General features: G+C 40.7%; 1 long non-coding RNA gene across 1 annotated transcript in view; it reads right to left on the reverse strand.

Annotated features, from left to right (window-relative positions):
* The window catches only part of LOC138407111 (uncharacterized), a 117,990-nt gene extending 95,240 nt beyond the window's left edge, over positions 1–22,750 (reverse strand). The window contains exons 1-2 of the long non-coding RNA XR_011240565.1: positions 22,706–22,750; positions 4,701–5,066 (exon numbers count right to left, since the gene is read on the reverse strand). This is a non-coding gene — a long non-coding RNA (uncharacterized lncRNA). The remainder of the gene's footprint in view (positions 1–4,700; positions 5,067–22,705) is intronic.
* Between the last annotated feature and the right edge of the window lie 644 nt (positions 22,751–23,394).

Here is a 23,394-nt window from a genome sequence, read left to right on the forward strand (position 1 = left end):
CGTTGTTAGCCTCCCACTCTTGCTTTAGTGCCAAACAAGAGCACAAGGTCACACACAAAATATAACACTACAGTCTTGAGTGTGCAATCTGAAACAAAATGTGTTCTAAGTGTATTAAAATCCAGATGATGACAGTCTTTGCATCTCGACATAGAAACACCTCAGAATTTAGGTGTAGATGTCTGTTCTTTTTTCATCACTGACAAATGCATTTGTGTCTGGATACTCCATCACTTTTTTTCTCTGGAGAAACTTCCAGACTGTGTGACCTGATTCTGCATAATGGATCGATATGGGTTCATGCACACAGGTAGCCAATTTGGTTCCTTTCTCCGGATCCCGAGAGTATTTAACCCACTGGCTGAGAATGAATCCGCACTGAATTTTGTTTGTGGTGATTACAAAACACTGACCCCAGCTAAGGTAAAGGGTGCTTGAGTTCAAGACATAACACTGGTCTGTGGTGCGCAGGACTGGATTAACCTCTGTATTTAACCCATCCGTGTGAACGGAGCACACACAGAACGCACGGAACACAGTGACCACACACGGAACAGTGGGCAGCCATGAAGGCGCTCGGGGAGCAATTGGGGGGGTTGGTGCCTTGCTCAAGGGCACCTCGGCAGTGCCCAGGAGGTGAACTAGCACCTCTCCAACTTCCGTCCATGCTGGACTTGAACCAGCCATGGACTGCACTACTGCCTCCCCTACTATATCCCTGCTTGTATTTATATGTGCATCTTTTCATTTCATTAATTCAGTAGATGTCCAAGGACCTTCTGCCAGAAGAGATATTATACCTCAGCACGACCTTCCTGGTTAAATAAAGGATGGATTTCAAACTAAAACTAAATATAACTGCAGCCCAGTTTGCTTGAGAGAGCTACAACTAAGCCAGTCTCAGTTGGGCCTTGTGGTGTGCAACCAGATCTGAATGGCTTTGTTTAACCATGTGGACCAAAGAAAGGAGTTGCTCAACAATGTGAATAAACTCCAGATATTAGTGTCTCAGCTTCGTTTTTTTATTCCCAGCTGCAGGGGTGAGGGATGTAGCCAGCCGCCAGTTTTTGACGTTAACTAGTTGATCTATCTCTCTATTCTCTTCTTTCCCTGTCTCTCCCTTATCAGACTGATTTAAAACATCTGTCTGCAACTCATCCTAAATTACCTTCCTGTGCGATATCCCGACAGATACCTGCAGATTTAATTGGTCATTCACTTCCTGGTTAATGGGTTTACCATATGTTGCCGGTAGCGTGATGACAAATATAAAAGAGCAGGATCTCATGAACAACTGTTTTGTAAAAAGGGTAGAGTATTCAAATGGAATCACCCTTAAAAATAAAAAAAACTGTCTTGATGTTCATGTAGACTTGAGAGCATCACACCATGAATACTGTTTATGAGGCAGTGGATCTGTGGGGGGTCTGTATATTGAAGTTAATGGCATTTAACTAACTTTTAGTGGTTGGATTTAATGTTACTACATGCTTCAGCAAGACTGAAGCCATTTATTTACAACCTAATCTATTCTGTGGTGTTTATTAATTACATGCCTGAGTAGATATTTCTGTGATTTTTACCATTAACCTACCAGGGGCTGAAGATGAAAACTTTCCTGCATAGCTGAATCTGGCACATTTACATGTTGGGCTTGCATGTTAATTAATGTGCATTGTAAATAAATACAAAAAAAAGAAAAATCAGCTCAAACACGGCTTATATTTCAACAAAAAGGTTTGCAAATATTCTGAAAATCATATCCACCACCTGCTGAGCTCAGCACGAGTCTGTTTACAAAAGCTGCAGAGTCAGCGGCGTTCACGGTGTCTAAAGTGACTAAGTAGATTTTCCTTGGTGTTTAGAATGAAAAAAATAAAAGTTGACTTCCTCACACTCCAGTGGAGAATCGATGTGACTGTGAAAACTAGCGAATGTAAAGGTGACTATTATTTGGGCACAGCGGTGAGTGACCACGTTCAGACACGGAGCTTGCAAAGATGCGCAGGGTCAGGCCTCGGCAAATCGGTGCAGAAAATGATTCAGCTGCGGTCACTCATTTTTATCCGTCTTCGAAATTACAAACGTCGCCGGGGGTTCTTCACATCAACTGCGACTAATTAAACCTTGCTGCTGTCGGTTTGTGTGCCCTCCTCGCACCGCTGACGGTACTTGTCAAAGATGGTTTGAGAGAGACGAACTGCCACTCTGCAATGCCACTGCTTCTTGAGTTCCAATACATACAACAGAACAAGACTGCGAGCTGAATTTCATCCATCAAAGTTTTGATTTATCAGACATGCAGAAAAGCAAAGTCTAGAGAGCCTTCATGCTGGCCACTTATTGGCTCAAGTCCCTTTTGCAAGAGTTGTGGAAGTGGATGAGCGATCATCAGGAAATAGCAGTGTATATAGGACGTAATTATACATCATTATAGAACTTACAACCAATATAACAGACTCTACTTTCAAAGTATCAGGGGTCAATCAGAAGTTAAGCTACAATTCAAATCAACATTTGATTTGCCTTCATCATGAAAAATATTAGTTTAGTTTTCCATTTGCTTCCTCCAACTACAGCAGAAGTAGCTTGCATTGCATCTCCTTGAACTCTTTTCTTACTTTGTATATATATATAAATATAAAATGATAAAGTACACATATAATACAGGCAGTAGTATAGTGATGACTACTGGGAGGAAAGTAAGCAGTGACTTCAATCCAAATGAGGGCAACACTGTTTTTAATCAGTTGCACAGTTCAATAATTGGAAAGGAGTAGTGATGTATTTATTCCTCCATTCCCCTATTAACATGTATGGCACATACTGCATCATGGGTGCACTCCGGGCTTAAGTTGAATATACAAATCAAAGCTCCAACGTGTTTGCAAACAAAGAGACATTTCATGGGAGCCACAGCACGCGCGCATACTGTATTAGAGATAAGTCCTTGTTTTTAATGACTCAAGACATGCATATTTCAACAGTGAGCAGATTTAAATGAGTCACTCTCCAAACACAATTGGCTAATTATGGAAATGAGCTCGTCGGATCCAAATTTAACTCATTCGGATTCATTTCATCAGATTGACATTGTTTTTCTGCCACAGCAGTAAGCTCGAGTTTCTCATTTAAGTGTACCAACACAGGCAAATGTTGAATAATCATTCACTGGCAGAGAATTGGTTTAATGCTAATCAAGATGTACAGTAGATTTAGAATCAAACATTATGAAGACATTTATCCTAGAGGACTTGAAATAGTCTGTCAAAGCCTTTACACTCATTAGGTTTATGAAAAACAAAAAGCAAATCCACCCGGCGGCAACAAGCATCTATTCAGTGAATGAGCCTGCGCTCGCAGGTCATTCAAGGGCTTATCAAAGCATAGATGACTCACTCAGTTAGATGCAACATCCCCGAAAGCTTGAATCGACTAGACACCCCCAATGTCGCCCAGTTATTGGCTCACGTCCCTCAGCAAGAGTTCAAAGGTAATGTGGATGAGCGGCTATCAGGAAATGGCATTTGGGGTGAACAGTGTGCGACAAGTCACGCTCAATGTCAACAGAGAAAAACACGCCCGGTTTCTGGGGTGTGCAAAGTCATTAAGACGGAGAAGTAGAATAAATAGACAAATAACTGGATTAGTGGTATTTGCAGTGCTGCATTTGCCTCCCATTATTCAAAAGCACCTTATGCGGTGTCCTCAGAAGTGCCAGACTGGGTCAGCTGTTCTTTCTGAGAGTCCTGTTAAATTAAATTTGAAACCAAGCACTCATTTTAGAAGTGGAGTAGTTCAAAAGCCAAGTCTGTGTGTCTTTGGCATTTTCTTAAGCCATTTTCAGACGTGAACTTTTTACATTTTGCCTTTCGCATTTTAAGAACAGAACAGGAGATTGTGTTTTAGAAATGTATGCAGACATTTTTCTGCTGTATTCTCAAAGGGACTCAGCGGACATTTCACTCCAAAAATGCTTCCCTGAGAGGAAGAGCCGCTCACTTCACGGGCTGAGGGCGGGATTATCATGACCCAGCAGGACCAATAAGAACAACCAAGGCATTTTGACCAAAAACAGAGCATGTGTTGTGTGTAGTCTGCAAATAATATATTTGAAAAATAAAAAATGAATAGAGATGCTGCTATGGTTTCTAGCACTTGCACGGCACTTACACCAGGGTCAGCTCGATCAAAAAGGTGCAACACATACAGCAACTATTGACATTATCAGGAAAATATCTGGAGAAAAACAAAAAAATAGAACTGCTCGATTCTTTCCACAGGTTTATGCTCAAATAAAATATAGCAGATATCAAATATTCATAATAGATATGACTATTTAACACACTACACTGTACAATGTAGAAATGCATGTATCCAACACATGACTTACACAGTCTGATCCTCAAGCTTGGCATCCACATAAAAATCTACAACGTGGACACATTGTTCAGGTGAGTCATTAAAGCTAATGAGTCACACAGCACAGCAGCAGACAATCCGCACAGTCAACATGACTGAATAAGCAATAAATGCTGAGCTGGATCAATTCCAAAGTATCCAGAGCGCTCCTGCAAAGCAACATCTCCCCACGTCCGAGCAAACACGGATAAAAGCTTAATAATGACTTCCATGGCATCACAGCTTGTTATAAGGACACGAGCGGGTGAAGAGACAGAAAAAGTAAGTATCTGACTCACGTTTCTGAAGTCTCCTCTCTGGTCCACCATGCAAGTGAAGCATCCACACCACTGCAGCCTCCTGCTATGACCACCTTGATTGCAGCACCCTCCACCGCTGCTCGCCCTCTTTTTCTGGCTCCAAAAGTCCACTTCTTGTCGATCGTTGTGCTTGAAATCTTAATTCCCCGCAGTCTGTTGTGAAAACAAAGTGTGTCCATCTTCAGGAGGACTTCCGGACTCCTTCTTCTCAAGTTTCACAACAAGATGAGTAATGGCTGCCAGGTGTGCAGGGACAGTGGCTGCATTCCATTTAGCTGTCCAGGTCAGTTGTAGCAGGCACTGTGCTGCAGCCCAGGTAGCAGTTAATGTAAAGGGAACGTGGCCCTGAGAAAAAAGTAGATAACACAATTTTAATTCAACTTCAAATGTATTTTAAATGATAATTACATGCTCTAATATAAAGAAATATATATATATACAAATGATGAAAGAATTATAATAACACAAAAGGAAAACAACAAAACAGAGAAAATCAAGGATTTATGTGCATAGATACTCATAGAAATTCTGCTTTTGGATATTTGTGTTAGGGGTAAAAAAGATTTGTGCTGTTGTACATGTACCCTAAAAAAATTGTTGGTAAAATAGTATTTTAATGACAGTAACAGTTGTAGTGGATAGTAAAGACCCTTCTCTTGGTTCTTGAGGGGAAACCATCACTTCACTTTACAAGGGCTATGAGAGGGCTCATTGCAAGTTGAACTGGAATTACTCTCAGTTGAGAGCAGGCCTCCGCCGAGGCCCAACAGTCCCCTTACGAGAACACGTTTACCACACACTCAAAGAGAGCAGACGCCCCGTGCAAAATAATATTTCTTTGAGATGAACGGATTATTTTCTAGAAAAATATCTAAAAAACACACATTCGAAAAAGAGATCAAATAAAATTCCAGGATCCGCATCTTTAGGAGTAGTTTTTGCATAATCCTGCTAAAATGGGAAAAGTTTGAGCCCAGGTGTCGGTGTGAATTATGATCAAGTTTGTCAGGCGATTTAGTGAAATACCAGAACTGGGAAAGCAGCCCTGTGTGTTACAGCTCATGTTTGTTGACAGCAACCCAATCATACACTTGTCTGATGTGGAGACGCTGTGGGCATGTTGCGCTTCAAAAAAGACTGGCTTTATAAAGACACTTTGATGTCCTCTGCTTCGCCCGGAGTCCCAGAACTTTATTTTTTATTTTTTGAGGCGAGAACGCGAGCAGAAGATCTCATGTGATGGCAATTTTTGTGTTTTTAATTCCAAATGTGGGAGGATCAAAATGACTAATGCTCATCTAAATGCAATGTCTGATAAAGTTTAACACAACGTGGTCTGCCAAATGTGAGCAGAGCATCATCCTGTTAGAATGACCTGAATTCAACAGATAACCTTGCTGTTTAGTCAAGAGTCACAACGCCGCTGATGTGCCTGAATAATGCATAAAGTCACAAATCGCCAAATTCATTTTTAATGCTGCAAAACAAGTGGGCACGCAAAACAAAACCGTGGGATTTATTTTTTCCCCTGCTTCGTTTAACTGCAGCAGTGTCAGCTGCAAATCTTGACTCCATCCTAAAGAGAGAAAAAAAGTGATTTTTAAATTAACTTTACACAGACGTCCTTTTTCACCACTTTTTAAATTTGCATGTTTGCATTAAGAAACTGTTCATTTAAATGTGACACCACATATGCAGCCTTCATTTTACACCCGGACAAGATAAGGAAGTGTTTGAGCAGCAGTCAGATGAAGTGCCCTGCAAAGGCCAGTTTCAGCACTGAACTAAATATCCCCTCACGCTGAAGTAATTGCATGATAAAAAGCTTTGAGGAGCGTCATGTCCCTGTCAGAAATGTCCATTTTGGCTACAGTGGGGAAGTCGGTAGCTCTGTTGCATATCCAAATCAGAGGAAGGCTTCCAGGCAAGCTTGACGTGACAATAAAACTTTCAACTTCTCTTTTTTTTCTTCAGTCTTTCACTTTTGCTCTCTCTTCTGTCACTCTGCCAACAGTTTCCCCACTTTCCTCTGATAAACACTTCAATCTAGGCTTGAATGAGAATGGGCAAAATGCTTCCTTTATTCCCTCTTTCCCTCCCAACTTTTGAAGGCTCTGATTGAGTTGAAGCTGGTTATCACAGCCTCCATGCGCCCGCACCTATCCAGAGGACTTGTATCCTATCAGTTCTATTAAGCACCTTTCTTGAACTGTTGGAGACGTCCGTCTGCCGGTTCCACAGCCTGTCAGTCAATTTAGTCTGTCGGACTCTCTGCTTTGATTTATCTGTCTCTATCTCTTTGAGTTTTTCCGTCACTATGTCCGTCTGCCAATCTGCTGCTCGGTCAAAAAGGCAGTCTGTGCATGCACGTGTCACAAAAGACACGATAACCGGAAGACAAGAAAAAGTCCACACACCAGTTGATGCTCCTGCAAACTTTTTAATTACCTCCCACCATGGTCTCACCCGTAAATACATTACTTCCTTGCCTGGGCTTAAGAACACCACTCTATTTGTGGTCCAGGCTCCTTTTCCCATGTCCCAGTTCCACAGCTGGAACCTCCGAGGTCTTCATGTCCCACTTAATAGGCTTTTAGAAAATACAGCCTCCATTCCTCTTACAATTGCTGGGCACATGTGAATCCTCTGCAGCCCTCAGCATCCCATAATCCATTGAGGTCTGGCCAGTTAATGAATGAAGCAGCCGGGCAGCCCTCCTACACTCGTAACGTTCTGAAATGTCACATGCGCGAGTTCAATTTACCAGGTATTTGCACACAGGCGGTCATTGATCACTGGTTTAATGTCGCTTGAGCCAGACCAATGAAAAAGAGTAAATAATGGAAACTATACGGTGTTGAACACAGGACATTAGAGGGAAATAGAAGTTACGGATGTATTTAACAGTCCAATCACGGGTTTAAGAGAAATCTAATAATGTACTCTTTGTGTTTTAAACTCGATACACTGCTGCACTTTCACACTTTTTGGCCATGCGGTCATAAACATTTTCATACACAACATTATGTGTTGGTGCGGCGGCTAGAATGCATCATTAGTTTTCATCTCCAGACTATCAAGGTATCATTCTCAGAGGAGACTTTGGGGTCAGCTTCTGGACTTTAGAAGAACCCCCCCCCCCCTCGGGCTGCGTCCTTGGGCGGATCCAACCCATGAGTGGAGACAGCTTCTGTATACAAATGGGAAAGTGAAGGGCTGCATCTCCGGTGAGGTGGTTGTTGATTGAGCGAGAGGCCCTCGCCACTGTCTGGCGGTCATATGGGAGGCTTTTGGCCCTGGAGGCAGTGGCTAGGAACATTTGATTTCCTATAATAAAAGCTATGGATGGCCAGGACATAAAACAGCAGATGTAAAATGGATAAAGCAGAAAATAATCAGCTGAGCCAGAAAATGTGCAATTTCCTGTCATTTACCTCATTCAAATTTTATAAAAAGATGTTTTTTCTCTAAATTAGATTGTATTATTTACCTTTGTTGGTACAGAAACTGCTCCCGAGAGCTCAATCCCACCCCCCCCCTCGAATTCCAGGCATCATTCCAGAGTCAGATCAGCACGTAACACAATGCACGTAATAAATCAGCATTAAAGACCATCCCCCAGTGCGCTCCCATGACTGTTTTGTCAGGGTCATTTGTGATCATGTATTTGCGCAGCATCTTCTGCATCAACATTTTAAGAATGATTTACAGTAACAGGATCGCGTGGCCGCATTAATCATCCTCATGTTAATGGGTTCCACGGTTGCTCGTCTCTTTCAGGGCTCCGGGGTGAAAGGAGGAAGACACCCAAAAAGCTCAAAAATAAACGTTGAGCCATTACTCACTGAAGAGTATTTTGTCAATGTGGCCGCTGATGGTGAGCAGAATGAAAAGGAGCAGCGGTGACGTAAAGGCTTTGAATATTGTTCACAGGATTTCAAAACAGCAAGCAGCTTTGAAATGTGTTGTACAGGCCCAGTCGTTCACTAAAGGAAAAGGTCTCTGTCATTTATAACTAACATGCCATAATGGCTGAGACTTCATGGAGGCAGTCTGTTTTTATTACACAATAGAGCTGTGTTTGAAATGTTATTCTACAAACCCAGCTACGGATGAGCTTGTTTTATACCAGAGATATTCAGTTAAAATCCAGAGAGGTCCAGACAGAGAACATTCCCTCCAGCAATGTCTGGAACATCATAATGTCTAACTACTGTTATGACTCAGTGCAAAAATATATCTTAATATTAGATCTATAAACTTCTGTGAAATTATTATGCAGTAGCATTTGTTGTCACATTTCGAGGGAATATAAATAATTGTTATCATCAAAATAAATATGTCAAGCAAAAAAAACAAGATACATGTCAAAAAGGCTTTAGCCAAAAAATGATCGTCTTAAAATAAAGTGCTTGATTTGAGCAAAACATTTATTCAGTTTCCCCTTTTCTTGTTTTTGTTCAACACATCTCAACCAAACATTTGCTTTCCTCGTCCTATGTTTTCCTCTTATATCCCATCACTTTTCTTGTTCAATGAGAAAATACAGATTTTCTCCTGCAATCTGTCCAATTTTGTTTCAAAAATGTGTTGTCCACTGTTTGCTTTTCTTTTTTCAGAGCTTGCGATGTTTCTTTTCTTTTGTCTTACATCTCTGTGACTCTATGACAATCGACACATGCAATTAGTCTGTGGGCTTCCTGGGTCGATCTATTAGTGACCTCTAAATTACAGTATGGGTTTTAAATGGTTGTCATGGGCCTCAAGGTTATGCAGTTCCCTCCCCCTGTCCCATGCATGTCCATTTCAGCTCGTTTTAAAATGATATAACAATGGGAAGATATTTTATGTTGATGACAAACCGCAGAATGACCTCAAATAAGTTCTTGGCCTCTCAACTGAAACATCTGGCCTCGAATTTGATACTTGCCAATTTGATCCCACTGTAACACGGAGTTATTCTGAAGTGGCATCTTGTATAAGAGCCGAGAGGTGATCGCTTGTAGCTTACGACTAAACCCCCATATTTGGGCATTGCTTTACTTAATGAGCCCAACAGAGAGTCAGATCGACAGATTCCTGCATTGCTTTTTTAGGGAATTAGTGAATGTTATGATGTCTAGTGGCAACAAAGACTAATCCTTGGTTGCGTAAATAACACTTAAAGCTGGGATCTATAGTTTTGGGGCCGTGAGGGAAGAAGAGCATGGCAGCCTTTGCTTTTTGCTGAAATTTGGGGGTCTCAGAGGGGGCTATTAATGAACAACTCAACAATATTTTAGTAATTAGCAGACATACAGTGAGTCTAGTTTGTTGTCATAAGATTTCTGGGTATTTAGCCCTAAGTTTCACCTCTGAAGCCGAACAAACAATGCATTCTTTCTGAAATGGGAGACTTTTGTATTTGCGGACACATTGTGGTTACAGCAGTTTGTCTTTGGAGTGTATCCACTTTCTTACAAGGACACGGCTGATGGGTTGAAGGAGCGTGGGTAGATCTGTTGTTTGTTAGTGAGACAATGGGAGGAAGAAGCTGTCCATGTGTCTGGTGGTTTTGGTGTTGACAGTTTTATATAAGCACTTCCCAGATGGGGAAAACAAACAAAAAAAAAGAATTGTGATCACGTGACTTCTAATCCTGGAGGTCCTGGTGAGAGGGCAAATTGCTGCCAGTGATTTCCTTCACCGACTGGATGATGTGATGCCGCCTGGCTCTGTCACACTGGGTGGATGTCTCAGATGAACGCGGCGTAGAAACGTTCTATCTGCTGAGCTTTTGTCAGGATGGAGCTACACCGCTGACACTGATGGGAAATAAAGGAGGGGTGCCTCCTCTAGAAACCTATCTTTTTTGCAGCAGCAGCAGCATTTAGCCCCGGGTTGTTTTGGCCGAACCAGACAGCCAGCTGTTCTACCTCATGTCTGCACGCTAACTCGTCACCGTCACGAATAAGGCGATGTGAGCAGTTGTGCTTTCAGCTAACCTTAGGAACTCCACAGAGAGGGCTTGGGAAGTGCAGCCACCAGTGTAGAATGAGAATAAAACAGCAGAAAGAGCATCAACCATGATGATGCATGGCCAACATTCGCTGTTCTGAGCTTCAGTCATTGAGTCTTACCAGGTGAGCTGGGGATGCACCAAACAGATGGGCTTTTGCACAGTCAGCTGGGAGGGCTTCATATGTAGCAGCTCTACTATGACATATTACACATAGAGCTTAGTATAATACCTGTTGTACTATACCTGCTACACAAGTTTGCGTGTAAGACCTCTAACTCATTAACATGATTATGTTGCATACAATCTGACACATTGTCCGTTCTCTGCTGGATAATCTGTGCCCTGCAGAGAGGAGCCATATTCCATACGGCTGCCCTATTTGCAACTTATGAAAAAAGCTCCGAGAGTTTAACATTTATATTGATGGTAAAAATGTTTTTTACTGTGTTAAAAAACTAAATAATTCATAACTACTAATACTGAATGTCAAATATGATGCAGGGTAATATTCATGTATCTGTATAACATTCAATTGTAACTGTCTGGTTATGTATTTATGCCATCAAGGTTATTTATTTGTTGTTAAGTGGTTCTTTCTTTCGACAGAAATCCTTGACAACTTTTTTTTTTTTGCATGTGGTAGGGAAGAAAGCAAAAATAATGGTGGTGGCTGTGTGCAATTTAAAAAGGTCCTTAAAGATTCCTGAAAAAGGTTTTGTATTTTTTCCTCAAAAAAAGGCTCAACCTTTTTGAGTTGAATTTTCTTGGTACTATTTCACGTGTCTAGTTGAAGAACACAAACTGTGCCCTTGAATTGGTTTGGACGACTGTCAAGAAGCTGAAGGATAGATTGCAGTTCTGTGTTAATATTTTAATAATAGTAATAGTAATGTCCTTCACTGACCTGTTAGATATGCAGCAAATCCAGCAGTGGTCAGCGATGGATAAAAGATTACACAAGTCTTTACAAAACTCAAATGACAAGAGAAGTCAAAGCACAGATCCAGCTGCTGATCTGGAGTTTGTGAAGAAGCACCCAGTAGTATTTTAATGACTCTCTGAAGATCTGAAGATGATATTTAAATCAAATTAAAATAGGGTTCGCAAAATGCATATTCATATGCATTTAACTAACCCTCTCAAAAAGCATAAAATACAGACATGGGAGTAATTGCGGCACATTGACACGGCTTGTCATCATTACAGCATAAAACCAGAAATCCATAATGGGTCATGATTGCAGCACTTGTCTCTTTCCCTTTATCTTCCCCCATTCAACATTATTAACAGTGAAATAAAGTAGCGCATTATGGTCAGGAGTCCTCTCCACAGCTGATGGTGAAATTAGATTTTTGTCCATAATGTGCTTGGTTATAATATTATTTTCTTATATCAGACATATTTGAAAAGTGAAATGGATGAACTGTCACCAGCTCTTGAAGGAATATTTATTTATACTGATGTCACTTATATTGTCTAGTTAGTGTTTTGCAGTTTTTTGTCAGTGTCACATGCAGATTGTGTGTTTAACATTTCACAAGATACTTTAACTTGCTTCTTGAATCATCCAATTTATATCATCCAACATTGTAATACACTTTCTCCCAGCTAATGTTTTCTTCTTTGGAATATTCATTTATCAAAAATTGATTGTCTGTTTTAATTAATGCTGTGTGTGCTAAACCTCATTGTTATTCTTGGTCGATTTGTTAAAAGGATACATCATTGACGCAGTGATAAAAACCAGCCAGACACGTCATACCAATAGACTGTATATACATAAAGATGGATGACATGACACTTCCCCAAAAGGGTCTCTAACGCTACCTGGTGGCTCACTGCAGTATAGGTCATAATGTTAATGGATGGGACAGGGCTCAAATTAAAAAAAGTACAAGTCCAATAAATGTTTCTTAAATATGGTTTCTGTCTGTTTATTTGTCTTTTTTTGATGTTTTAAAAAGTGATTGAAACGCCATGATTGACAGCTGAGACTGAATGCATCAGTGATGCCGATCTGTCCCAATTGCTAAAGCGTAGACGACTTTGACTCCAAACAAAATCTTCTGGGAAATTTTCTGGGATCTTTTCACTTCTTGAAAGTGGGAGGAAGTGGAAACGTCCAACACAAAATTAGAATGGTGGAACACTGAATTTTATTCCTAATATTTTTTTACTTTTAAAATAACAGAAATCACGGTTAAATAAAGGTTTAATCATCTTACAAAAGCTGGGACAATTGGATAAAGGTTGAATGTAATGGGGTCTACTCTGTACCGTCTATAATAGGTAGGTATAGGGTGATCGTGGTTGCATTGGGAGCCTGGCAACACCACCTTTAAGTATTGCACTTTTCCATTGAAGAGAGTTGAATCACAATTCCAGGGTTTACTCAGACACACAACATAATATAAACGCCAAGGAAGCACCAGTCCTGTGCTGTACAACCCTACATGGAGTACTCTGTGATTTAACGTACCTGGAAACAGATAGATGAGGTTGTGGTCTTATCTGTGGAGATGGGGGGGATTCAGCGGAGCTTTAGTATGCGGCTCATGCAGGGTCACATATATACGATATGTAGTGGGAAAATGAGGAGGGTGGAATTGAGAGCCGCAGAGAAAAAGGGCAGTTCAATCAGGGCGCTGCGATATTATATCTGTAATCCTGTGAGATTGCAGTGGGCGATGTCATGCAATGTGAACAAGCCATGGCTGCATGATGAAAGCTCTTGTAGCAGGTTGAACCAGTAGAGCACATCTACGCATGAGACTCACAGTATATGGATATATATATACGGTAGCATCCCCTGAATGATGCCATCAAGAGCAGATAAAAAATGACGTGTCCTCCTCCGTTCTTCTCCCCACTTTGTCTTCCTCATGTCCACTCAGCTCCCCAAAGAGTGCGTCCGGCCTCAGGAGCATAGGCTAAAGCAACATCTCAGTGAATGTTACCCCCCCCCCAGTCTATGTCCTGGCCAATGCAGGGCGCTCATCCATCTTGTTAGCCACCGCTTCCATGTTGTCTATGACAATGGATGGCGGTATCTTTTCATTTTTCTCCTCTATTGTCTTTACCCACTCTGTAACCGAGCAGCTCAGTCAGTAGAATCCACGAGGTGGCTGCTTGTTAAACTCCAGAGCACTTCTCAGGAGCATTTCAGTTATGATATGTTAAAGTATGGTAAAGTGGGATAAAGAAAAAACAGAAATGCATGCAGGTCTTTCAAGCAGGCTTGAAGGCTAAATGGAAAATAAGGAACCATTAAAAAAATAGCAGAATAATTCATGTAAATGCACTGCATTGTTTTCATCCTGGAAGAAATATATGACATTTTTCTTTCAATGCAACTTTTGGCATTTTAATAAAATGTTTTTCATAATTGTTTGAATTAAGTGTAATAATCAAACCAGCATTAATGTATTTTACTGAAAGAACAGTCGTATAATTTAGTTTACAGCTCAACAGACTCATTTCAGTGCAGTTTAAAGAGAGTCTCTTATGCAGGCAGAGTGGTGAGTGACTGTTTTTCTAAAAATAAGAAAGTCTTGTCTAATTTAAGATTTTTGCGAGTCAGGAAGGAGGAAAGCCAAAGCTTTACGGGACAATGGCCAAGTTTTCATATACTAGGCAGAGCTAAGCACTTGGTATTAGCAGTAACGGATGGTGCATAGGGCTCGACAATAGTCTGGAGGTATGGTGGGGCTCCCTTTATAGCCTTGTAAGCCCACACCAGCTTGAATGTGATACAAGGGTGTAAAGTTGTTTTGCAAAGAGAGGTGGAGAATTTGGAGGCTTTGAGGACCCCAGGTAGATGTTGAAATATAGTCGCCAAGTAAAACACTTTGGACTTGGAGTCCCTCTGGGCTGGACAGATCAGATCAGATGAGAGATCAGAGCTCTGAGTCCCTGGTGAGTAAATATTCTGTTTGTATTCCAAGAGCTAAATATCTAAAGGAAGGTTCTGTCGCTGTGACGAGAGCCTTACACGGCAGTTTCCTGCCAGGGATCACAATGAGATGCTTCGTGGTCTGGGCAGAATCCTCTATGTTGTTGTCACTAGCGATAAGCTTAAAGTGGCTGGCAAGCATCCGACTTGATATGTCAGCTAGTCAGGCAGACATGCAGACCTGTATGTGTCTGCGGAAGAGGGGATGATGGAGGAGTCAAGTTTAGTCAGCAGGGAGAAGATACCGGAAGAACCCCCCCGGGGAATTAGGGGAGAGGGTGTGAAGTATAAGACACAGACAAACTCCACGGAGAATGATCTGAGGGGTTGAAACACATGAGAGCAGACCCAGATTTTCAGAGGTCAGCGATGACAGCGAGCCGCATCTGCCTGTTTCACAGTCTAGGAGGTAGACTAAGGCGAGTCTACCCCGCTGACAGAACGCAGTGCAGTCTGAGGACGGGGCCACCGAGAAGTCTTTGAAGCGCAACCATTCCAGTGAAGGACGAGACAGCTGATTGGTTAATTCCAAGCAACACATTCAGGCCTTTTACAAAGAAGTGAAAGACAATAACACCCAGCCACCGATCCACAAATAAACAAGGAGCAGATGCTGCACCTGCGGCATGGTGTTTATTCTGTACCCGACAACTTTTTGCACATTAGCAGCACAGACTGGTATTAACACGACGTAAAAACCATGTTGCGTCTTGACTTTTGTGGAGAACAGCACTTAACATGTTCTCATTTTACATTTCCTGTCGAGTCGCCGGGCTCACAGCCGAAGATGTGGTTACTTGTACGCTTTCCTTCATACGTGATTAAAAGATTGTGACGTTATATATAAAAAGGAATAGAAATAACTCAAAGTGATGCAAAGGTACAAATTAAATCCAAGTTATGTTCCCTAATGTGCTTGGGGGGATTTTTTCACCGATTATGAACAAAATGCCTCAGTATGTGAATCACAGAAGTTTATATTCTCACAATATGTGGCCTATAAGTTCTTCAGAGTATGTTGAACTCTGATACAACCTGACTCATCCTCCTCTTTGTTTCCATGTGTGTTATGTGAGCTGCGTCAGAATACAGTTGCCAAGTGTTACATTTATATTTCAGTGATGCATCAACATCCTGTTTGTATCCTGAATGTGGGACATTGGTAACTAATCATCTTAAAGGAACACCTCAGCATTTTGGGTGTTACCACTCTCATAATTGTATATAAGATGACTCCATGTTAGTGGATGGGACATGGGCCAAACGAGTCAAAGTACACATCAACTACATTTTTCAACAATTGCTTCTGCCATTTCATGCAGTTTCTATCACATCTGTCCAAGTGTTTATTTTACCAGTTTGGTTTTGGGTTTGTTTTTTTCTTTTCATTTAGTTAAAAAATCCTTTTTCAACAAGTGAACTTTGAAAATACGAAGAATTCTAAACAGTGTTGGGTGCATTTTTGATCAGATGCAGCTCTTTTGCTTCACGAAGCCGGAGATCATGGTTTAAATACACGGTTGTTTTTTTTTATCAACATCAAATGTACTAATTCACTATGAAAAGGCCCAACAGAATTAACACCATGTGCAGCTGCACAGGGCGCTGTTGCTTGGAAGAATTCTAGTATTGCTTTAATATACAGTATCTGAAATGATTCTTATTCGATCATTAATGATCCTTGGATGCATTTACATTAGCAATCACATATTTTGCACCACAATCAAAAAACAGTTTGTGCTAACATCAGTAATAGTATTATTTTATTGGAGACCCTCCAGATGTTGGTATTGGCATTGGAACATCTCTACTTTCTATTTTCGGCATACATGTATGTCATCATTAGCTTTGACTAATGAAGTTGATACAATAAAAACATTTTAAGGGCATTAACCAGGAAGGAACTGTTAAAAATATGTGATTGGTCGCAACATGGGAAAACATTTACAGAATAAAAGTTATGTAATAAAATACTTTAAAGGGAAAAAATATTGTTGTAATTTATTAAACTATTGAGTACCAGAGGCATTTCCAATTGCAAATGGAAATAAATACATCAGAATTTACTTCATTTGGGTGAATCACATGGTGATGACACAAATGATCACATTAACTATTCTATAAATGTCTCATAGTTCAAGCCTTTACCAGAAACACTTTCATTACATTGTGCTTCAGAAAGGTGAGATTAAGTCACATCCCCGTAAGAAGAGGAGAAATACAGAAGTATTTATTCATCCCCTGCATGGCTGCTATAGAGCAGCAGCTATCTTCTTTCCCTCTCTCCCTTTCTCTTCCTCTGGCTTTTTCTCTCCCTCTCTGCTATTCAGTTCTTTCTGTCCTTTAAATTGAATTGGGGAGGGAGGAGGATTGGCAGGATTGTGTGAATCCAGGCCTGTGCTCCTCCGCTTTTTATTCTATGGAAATAATCGAAAGTGTGTCACCAGAGCCGGGAAAAGGTTAATCTTCACAGACAGGGAGTGGGCAGTGCGGCTGAAGAGATAGACTTTGGAGTTTACTGCCCCGCTATTTGTCATACTAAGCCTTTTGCTTTAGACAAGGCAACTGGACACCTTGATCCGCTTAAATTAACTGTCAACATAAACGCAGCGTTGCGGGGAAAAATAAACAGGAATAAAAACCCACCACCACCCCTCGCCCCGTCTGCACCCATAGGCGTCCCACAGCAGAAGTGCTCTTGGGTGGAAAGGCCAGAAGCGCGTTGACCGCAGGAGTTAAGACAGCTCACAGAGATGAGTTTGAGATCCATAACAAGCCCTTAAGGGTGAGAAAGCAACAGAACTTGACCTGAGCACTGACAGGGTTCCCTACACTGTACGTAATTGGGGGGAAAAAGAAGAAGAACAAAAACACGTCTGCCAACTCAAAAACGGAGAATAGTTAATTTCACAACAGCAGGAATAAGTTTACACAGGCACATTGCCGATAAACACATAAAGGTAACCTGTATACGGTCAAAGCCTGTGGTGTTCATCCATCATTTTTAAGATTCAATTACCCCAGCTAAAAAAACTATAAAAATATACAGCACATGCCTGTGTGCTAACAATCTTCTCACTATCAAACAAACCATATAAATAGATGAGAATAAAAACAATGAAAGGAGATGCCGAGACGAGAGCGACTGCAGCAGGATAGAACATTACATATAGTAAATGCATTTGATCCAGTAGCTATTCATGCAATATAAAACGTTTCATTGTGAATACATTTGCTACTACATTTCCCCAATTGAATTTCCTATACATCCAATTTACACAAAAACACAATCCAGGTAGTTCGCTGTGTGTTCTGACTTCCTTCACACTACTTGAATCTTTTAAACACATATACACCATTTTTTATTGTACTGAATAAAATCCCTATAGACCCTGTGCTCGGCTAGTATGTGTGGATGAATTATACTTTAGTTGTATAATGCATTGCTGTTCTTGTTATACCTTTTGCTTTCTAAGCACTTTGGTCAGTCGAGTGTAAATCACCTGTGGTAACCTTAGTTTACCCTCGGTTTTATTTTTTAACTATATATATTCTTGTGTTAAATATATTGTACTGTGTTTGTGTCTATGTGATTTTAATGCTTAGTTTTATTTTAAATATTCATGTGTTTATTTATGACATATTCTAAGGCATCCTTGGGTGGCTAAGAGCTGTGAAAATGTGTTACTATTGTTATTATTCTTATTCTTATTCTTATTTTTAGTATTAGTTGTAGTAGTAGTCATAAGCTCTGTCTCAATTTAGAGGCTGCTTCCTTCAGAGGCTGCATCAAAGCAGCACCACCCATTTTGAAGTCCACTTTAAATTTGTGCTTCTATTCTAGATAATGGCAACATCAAGCGGCGAGACAAAGCATCCGATGCTTACACTTTTAAATGTCAGTATCATGCTTCAACTCAGATGTTAAGAACAACAAGTCTAAAGGCCATTAAACTTTCTCATCATGTCCAAGTGTAGCTCTGTTGCTAGGCGACAGCGTTAAGGGTGGGACAACTACTCATGTAGCGGCCATAGGTTCGGCCCTTTGCCTGTATGTCTTGGGCCATTCTCTCTACATTTCACACATTACTGTCGTGTCACTAAAGGCAAAAATGCCTGCTGTCAAGAGGTCTGAGTTCCTCTCCATCTGCCCGGCGCTCTCCACGTGGACCGTTCTGACATTTTGCTCAGTCACTGGCAAATAACGGCGGACAGGGAGAAAAACTGTGTGTGGAGATGTTTTACTGCCTTATGTTAAGTTTACCTTACACTTTGCTGTCCATTGCAATGATACCTAATGGAGTTTTTAACATATTTGACGAATGTAAATGCAGACACTACCAAGTTATTTTATTGTTGTCATGCATTTGCATTTTTGAATTGCGGGAACAATACGAGAGGAGGAAGCAGGATTCTGTGTGCGAGGAAGTTCTTTTCCTGATGTTCAAAGTGATCTCCACAGTAAAGTCTCTTTCCCACTTGTGCTGAACTTTTGCTGGCTGCAGCTATAGGGTCAGTGCTTACTTCTTTTCATGGAGTGGTTGGTATGAGCCAAGCCAGCATTGGCTGAGTAGAGTCTAATGTAGCCACTGATACACATACTTAAGCAATTGCGAGTTAGTCTCAGCTGTCAATCATGGCTATTGAACCCGTTTTGACAGCACCAAATAACAAATTAAAACCAATCTTTCCAGAAAAATTTACATTTGTATCTGTGTGATGACAACGACACCTGGAATTCTATTGTTCGGGAATTTAAAACATGCAAGGCAGAGCAATATGACAAAACAAAATCTGGATGTGAAATCAAACAGTCCTGCTCTTGAGAGAAAGGTAGGACAAAACTCCCATAAATGTCCCAACAACTGACATGGAGGAGGCAGGAGTTATGACCTTCACAGCAGCCAGCCACCAGGGGGCATGCTTTGGATTCAATTTGGGGAGCTATCATGTTGTCCTTCTCTACATACAGTCCACCGACAGCAGCCTACTTTTGTTTAATACATGAATAAACTGAATAACATTTGATGCTTTTCACAATAAGAGCCCGAAGAATTATTAAGATGAGCTTGTAAATTGTTTTAACTTTGTGCAAGAGTGTCTCTATTTGAAAGAACTTTTAGCATGGGGTTTTGTGTTTGCTTACATACGCGGGGGGGGTTGTTGTTTGACAATACAAGCAATTACACAAGCTAAGCATTAGATCTCGTGTCAGGGAAGAACCAGCTAATGAACTGAACAGTCAGACGAGTCAGAAGCAAAGGAGCTTTCCTCCCATGTGATGAAGTGGACTCAGGTTTATTTGTACACTGAGATAAGTTATCTCAGGGCACTTTCTCATATAAAGAAGGTCTAGACTACGCTTTTTATAATATTTACAGAGACTCCTTGAGCATAATCGAATTCCGTTATTATACAGAGGAACCAAAAGACAAAGGCTCTGGCTTCCAAACCCAAAATGTCTCCTGTTTTCATGTCTTTGTGCTTTTTTGCTTAAATTTGACCACTCAGCTGGTGCATCTCACTCCAGGCACGTTAGAAGAAAGCAGAAGTTTCCCCTCACTTCTCACAGCCTGGTGCAGAAGGATTTAGGAAATATATCAGCTTGTTTCTCTACCTCAAAAGCTGATGCTGCTTTTGTTGATCTGCAGCAGCGTTTGACGTCAAAAAAAAAAAAAAACAGCAGCCTGGATCTGCAGCACTATCAGGATTATTCAAAAGGAATCATTTACAAGGACATCGTTACTTATCCCCTGGGGTTCTATCATCAAGATCCATGTTTATCCTCGGATGAAGCTACCACTGTTGATTAAAGCTTCAGTTCCCGCTTTTAACTCAATAATCCAGAGAGGTGATTTATGTCAACAATTAGTGTTGTTTTCATTTTGATCATTTATTTACCATGATTGAAGGCTTTTGGAGGAGGCAGAGAGAAAAAAAATATATACAAGATCAGAAAAACCTTGGTGCTGATTGTCAGGAGTGAGAAACAAAAAGAAGACAGCGCCGGCGGTGTATTTCAGGAGGAGGATGGGATGGTGTGCGTTCAAATGCTGCAAAGAAAAGTAAAATCTCACAGGGGTAAATTGAGAAACTGGAAGTTGTGTCCTATTTTGCAGGCCGACAATAATGTATTGTTTCGGGGGAGGAGGAGGAGGAGGAGGAGAGAAAATCAAAGTGGAACAACCTGAGATATTTGCTTGGAGTGAGCAAATTCCCATCATGCATACAGCGGGGCCAGAGCGGATTTTATTCAGCGAGCATAAGCAGTAAAAATGGACCGCACAGGTTGAGGAGGTCTCAAATTGTTTGCGGCAACCTCTTTAAAGATGGGAAATTGTGTTGGTTTTTCAGCAGATATGCAGAGGCAAGGTGAAGGACAAACACATATACAGTATATACACATGCGCTGCCAGAAGCAATTGCCCTTATCATGCTATTGATCGTTTGATATGTAAAAACAAGGTTATGTTAACAAAGCATGCGACTGAAATTCATAGGATCTTTTCATGACTCTGTATGATACAGAAATGTGTATTTGGAGCCCCTTTCCTACCTCCATCCCCTTTAGTGAAAGAAAAGAATTATTAACAGTGGAATTTCAAGAGCTGGAATTAAGATAAATTGAATTAATGCATAGGTATCCCCTCATCCATGCAGCCGGTTATCATCTTGATTAATTTAGACAACGCCGGGCGAAGGGATTCAAGAAGGGAGCAAGAGGACAGTGTCAATAAGATCACTAGAAAGTGTTCAATGGACTATTAAAGAGCGTCATTAGGAGTGGATGGCGCTATTCGCAGTGCTTCAAAGGGAGCGCCTGGCTCTATGAGTCACGGGATAATTGTGGCAGGGTTCAAAAGGGTTTTGGAAGAGGAGAGCAGTGGAGCTGTTTATGTGTTACCCTGGAATATTGTGTGTCTCCTTTATTTATACTTTGAGATTCAAGTCAGTGAGTGAACATATATTATATTATAATGTCTAATTAGTAACATAATCCACTGGATTATGTAAAAATGGAATATTATCTGAAAACGTCTGTAGTACTTCAACATTAACAAAACTTCAGCTTGTGCTACAGAAAAAAAACAACTTCTTTCCGAAAACATCCAAAAACAAATAAATGTGCAAATAAAATCAAATTTTGGGCCACTTTTACACTCTTTACTCCTCCTCTCATTCTCGCCGGCTGCATGAAAGCCAAGAAAAGCATCAACTCTATGACACAATCATTAAACTCTGGGGAAGCAGACAAGTTGTGATTAAAAATAGGAAAAGACAGATGGACGATAAACAAGCTCCCTGGAGTTCAATGCGTGGACGGCAGATCCGGAGATGTCCATATTGTTTCCCCTTTGGCTTAGACAAATGTCAGCAGCGAAGCTTGGAGGATTTGTCAAACGTGGCCTTGGTCTCCTGACCTCTAACAGCGAAAACAGTCAAATGTATAATCCCCTTGTTTATTATTTTTTTAAAAACAGCCTTGAATAAGGATTTATGGAAACGCTTGACTTAATTGACCCGTTCTGCTTCCATTACAATCCGCACAAAGACGGTAAGCCATTGTCTTTAGCCCAGTCATTTTCTTCTTATGTATGTTTCAAAGGAAAATCAGGATTAAAATGCAGAGGACTAGAAAAAGGATAAAGATTATTGATGAGAAACTTAATTATACTCTTTACATGAGGAAAGCCTCAAATCCTTTAAAAATCGTGAACTTTGGTTGATGATTTGTGGCAATTAGCTGAGGGAGAAAAAACAGAAACTGTACTTGTAAAAAGAACATATTCAGGCACAGCATGAAAATTCGTTTTTCCTGAGGGTCCAAAGAAAATTCGGGGATGGTTTTCTGTTTTCATAAGGTAAAAGAAAGATTTAGCTCATTGCCCCAACTGTATGGGACAAATCCCTTGAAACCCATGTGCACCGTTTTTGGGGTGCATCACTGATCTGCTGCACAGTGGTTGTTGACACGAGGTTTCTGGTATAAATACTGTATTTCCTTTAGTAAAAGCAGACATATGTACTCACCGAAATGCCAGAACTCTATGGAGGAAGCCGTGCATCTCTTTGTCCTGCAATAACAATAAAAAAACATGTCAGACAAATGAAATGCAAATATTTGTGTCTTACATATTCGACATTGAAACTGAAAATATCACTGTCAATTTTTTGTTGTGGTAGTGAACAGCACAGAGTTTGCAGAGAAAATGGTCGAGACCCCAACTCTCGAGAAGAGCAGCGTGAGTCATGGTTAAAAATGCTACACATGCCGCTCACACATCCAGAGTGGCCTTGGCGTAAGGCTTTTTGACCTGTAGGTGGTGGGGATGGTTTTACTTGATTTATAAAAATATAAAAAATATAAAAATATTATAAAATATAAGAAATATGTTGCCCCTCCCCTCAACTGAATAATTTTCTTCCACGTCCTTAATAATAATCCCTTCAAACCCACAGTGAGAAAGCTGATTTCCCACATGCAACACCACGCCACTCAGAAGCCCCCGAGGACACACACAGACTTTTGTTTGGCTGACAGTTGTTTGGTAGCCCTCCGCATACTGTACATCACATTAACCGATTTCCACATTGTTTGTTATTAGGCTTATAAAATGTCAGCAGCGATGTTTCAGGATTTGGTGAACGTGCCCCCGTGTCTGAGGACCTCTAACCACAGAATAGCTTTACAGCATAATCCGCTGAAGACTTGTTTACTA

The sequence above is a fragment of the Paralichthys olivaceus genome, chromosome 24, assembly GCF_024713975.1.
Source record: "Paralichthys olivaceus isolate ysfri-2021 chromosome 24, ASM2471397v2, whole genome shotgun sequence".
NCBI classification, from domain to species: Eukaryota; Metazoa; Chordata; class Actinopteri; order Pleuronectiformes; family Paralichthyidae; genus Paralichthys; species Paralichthys olivaceus.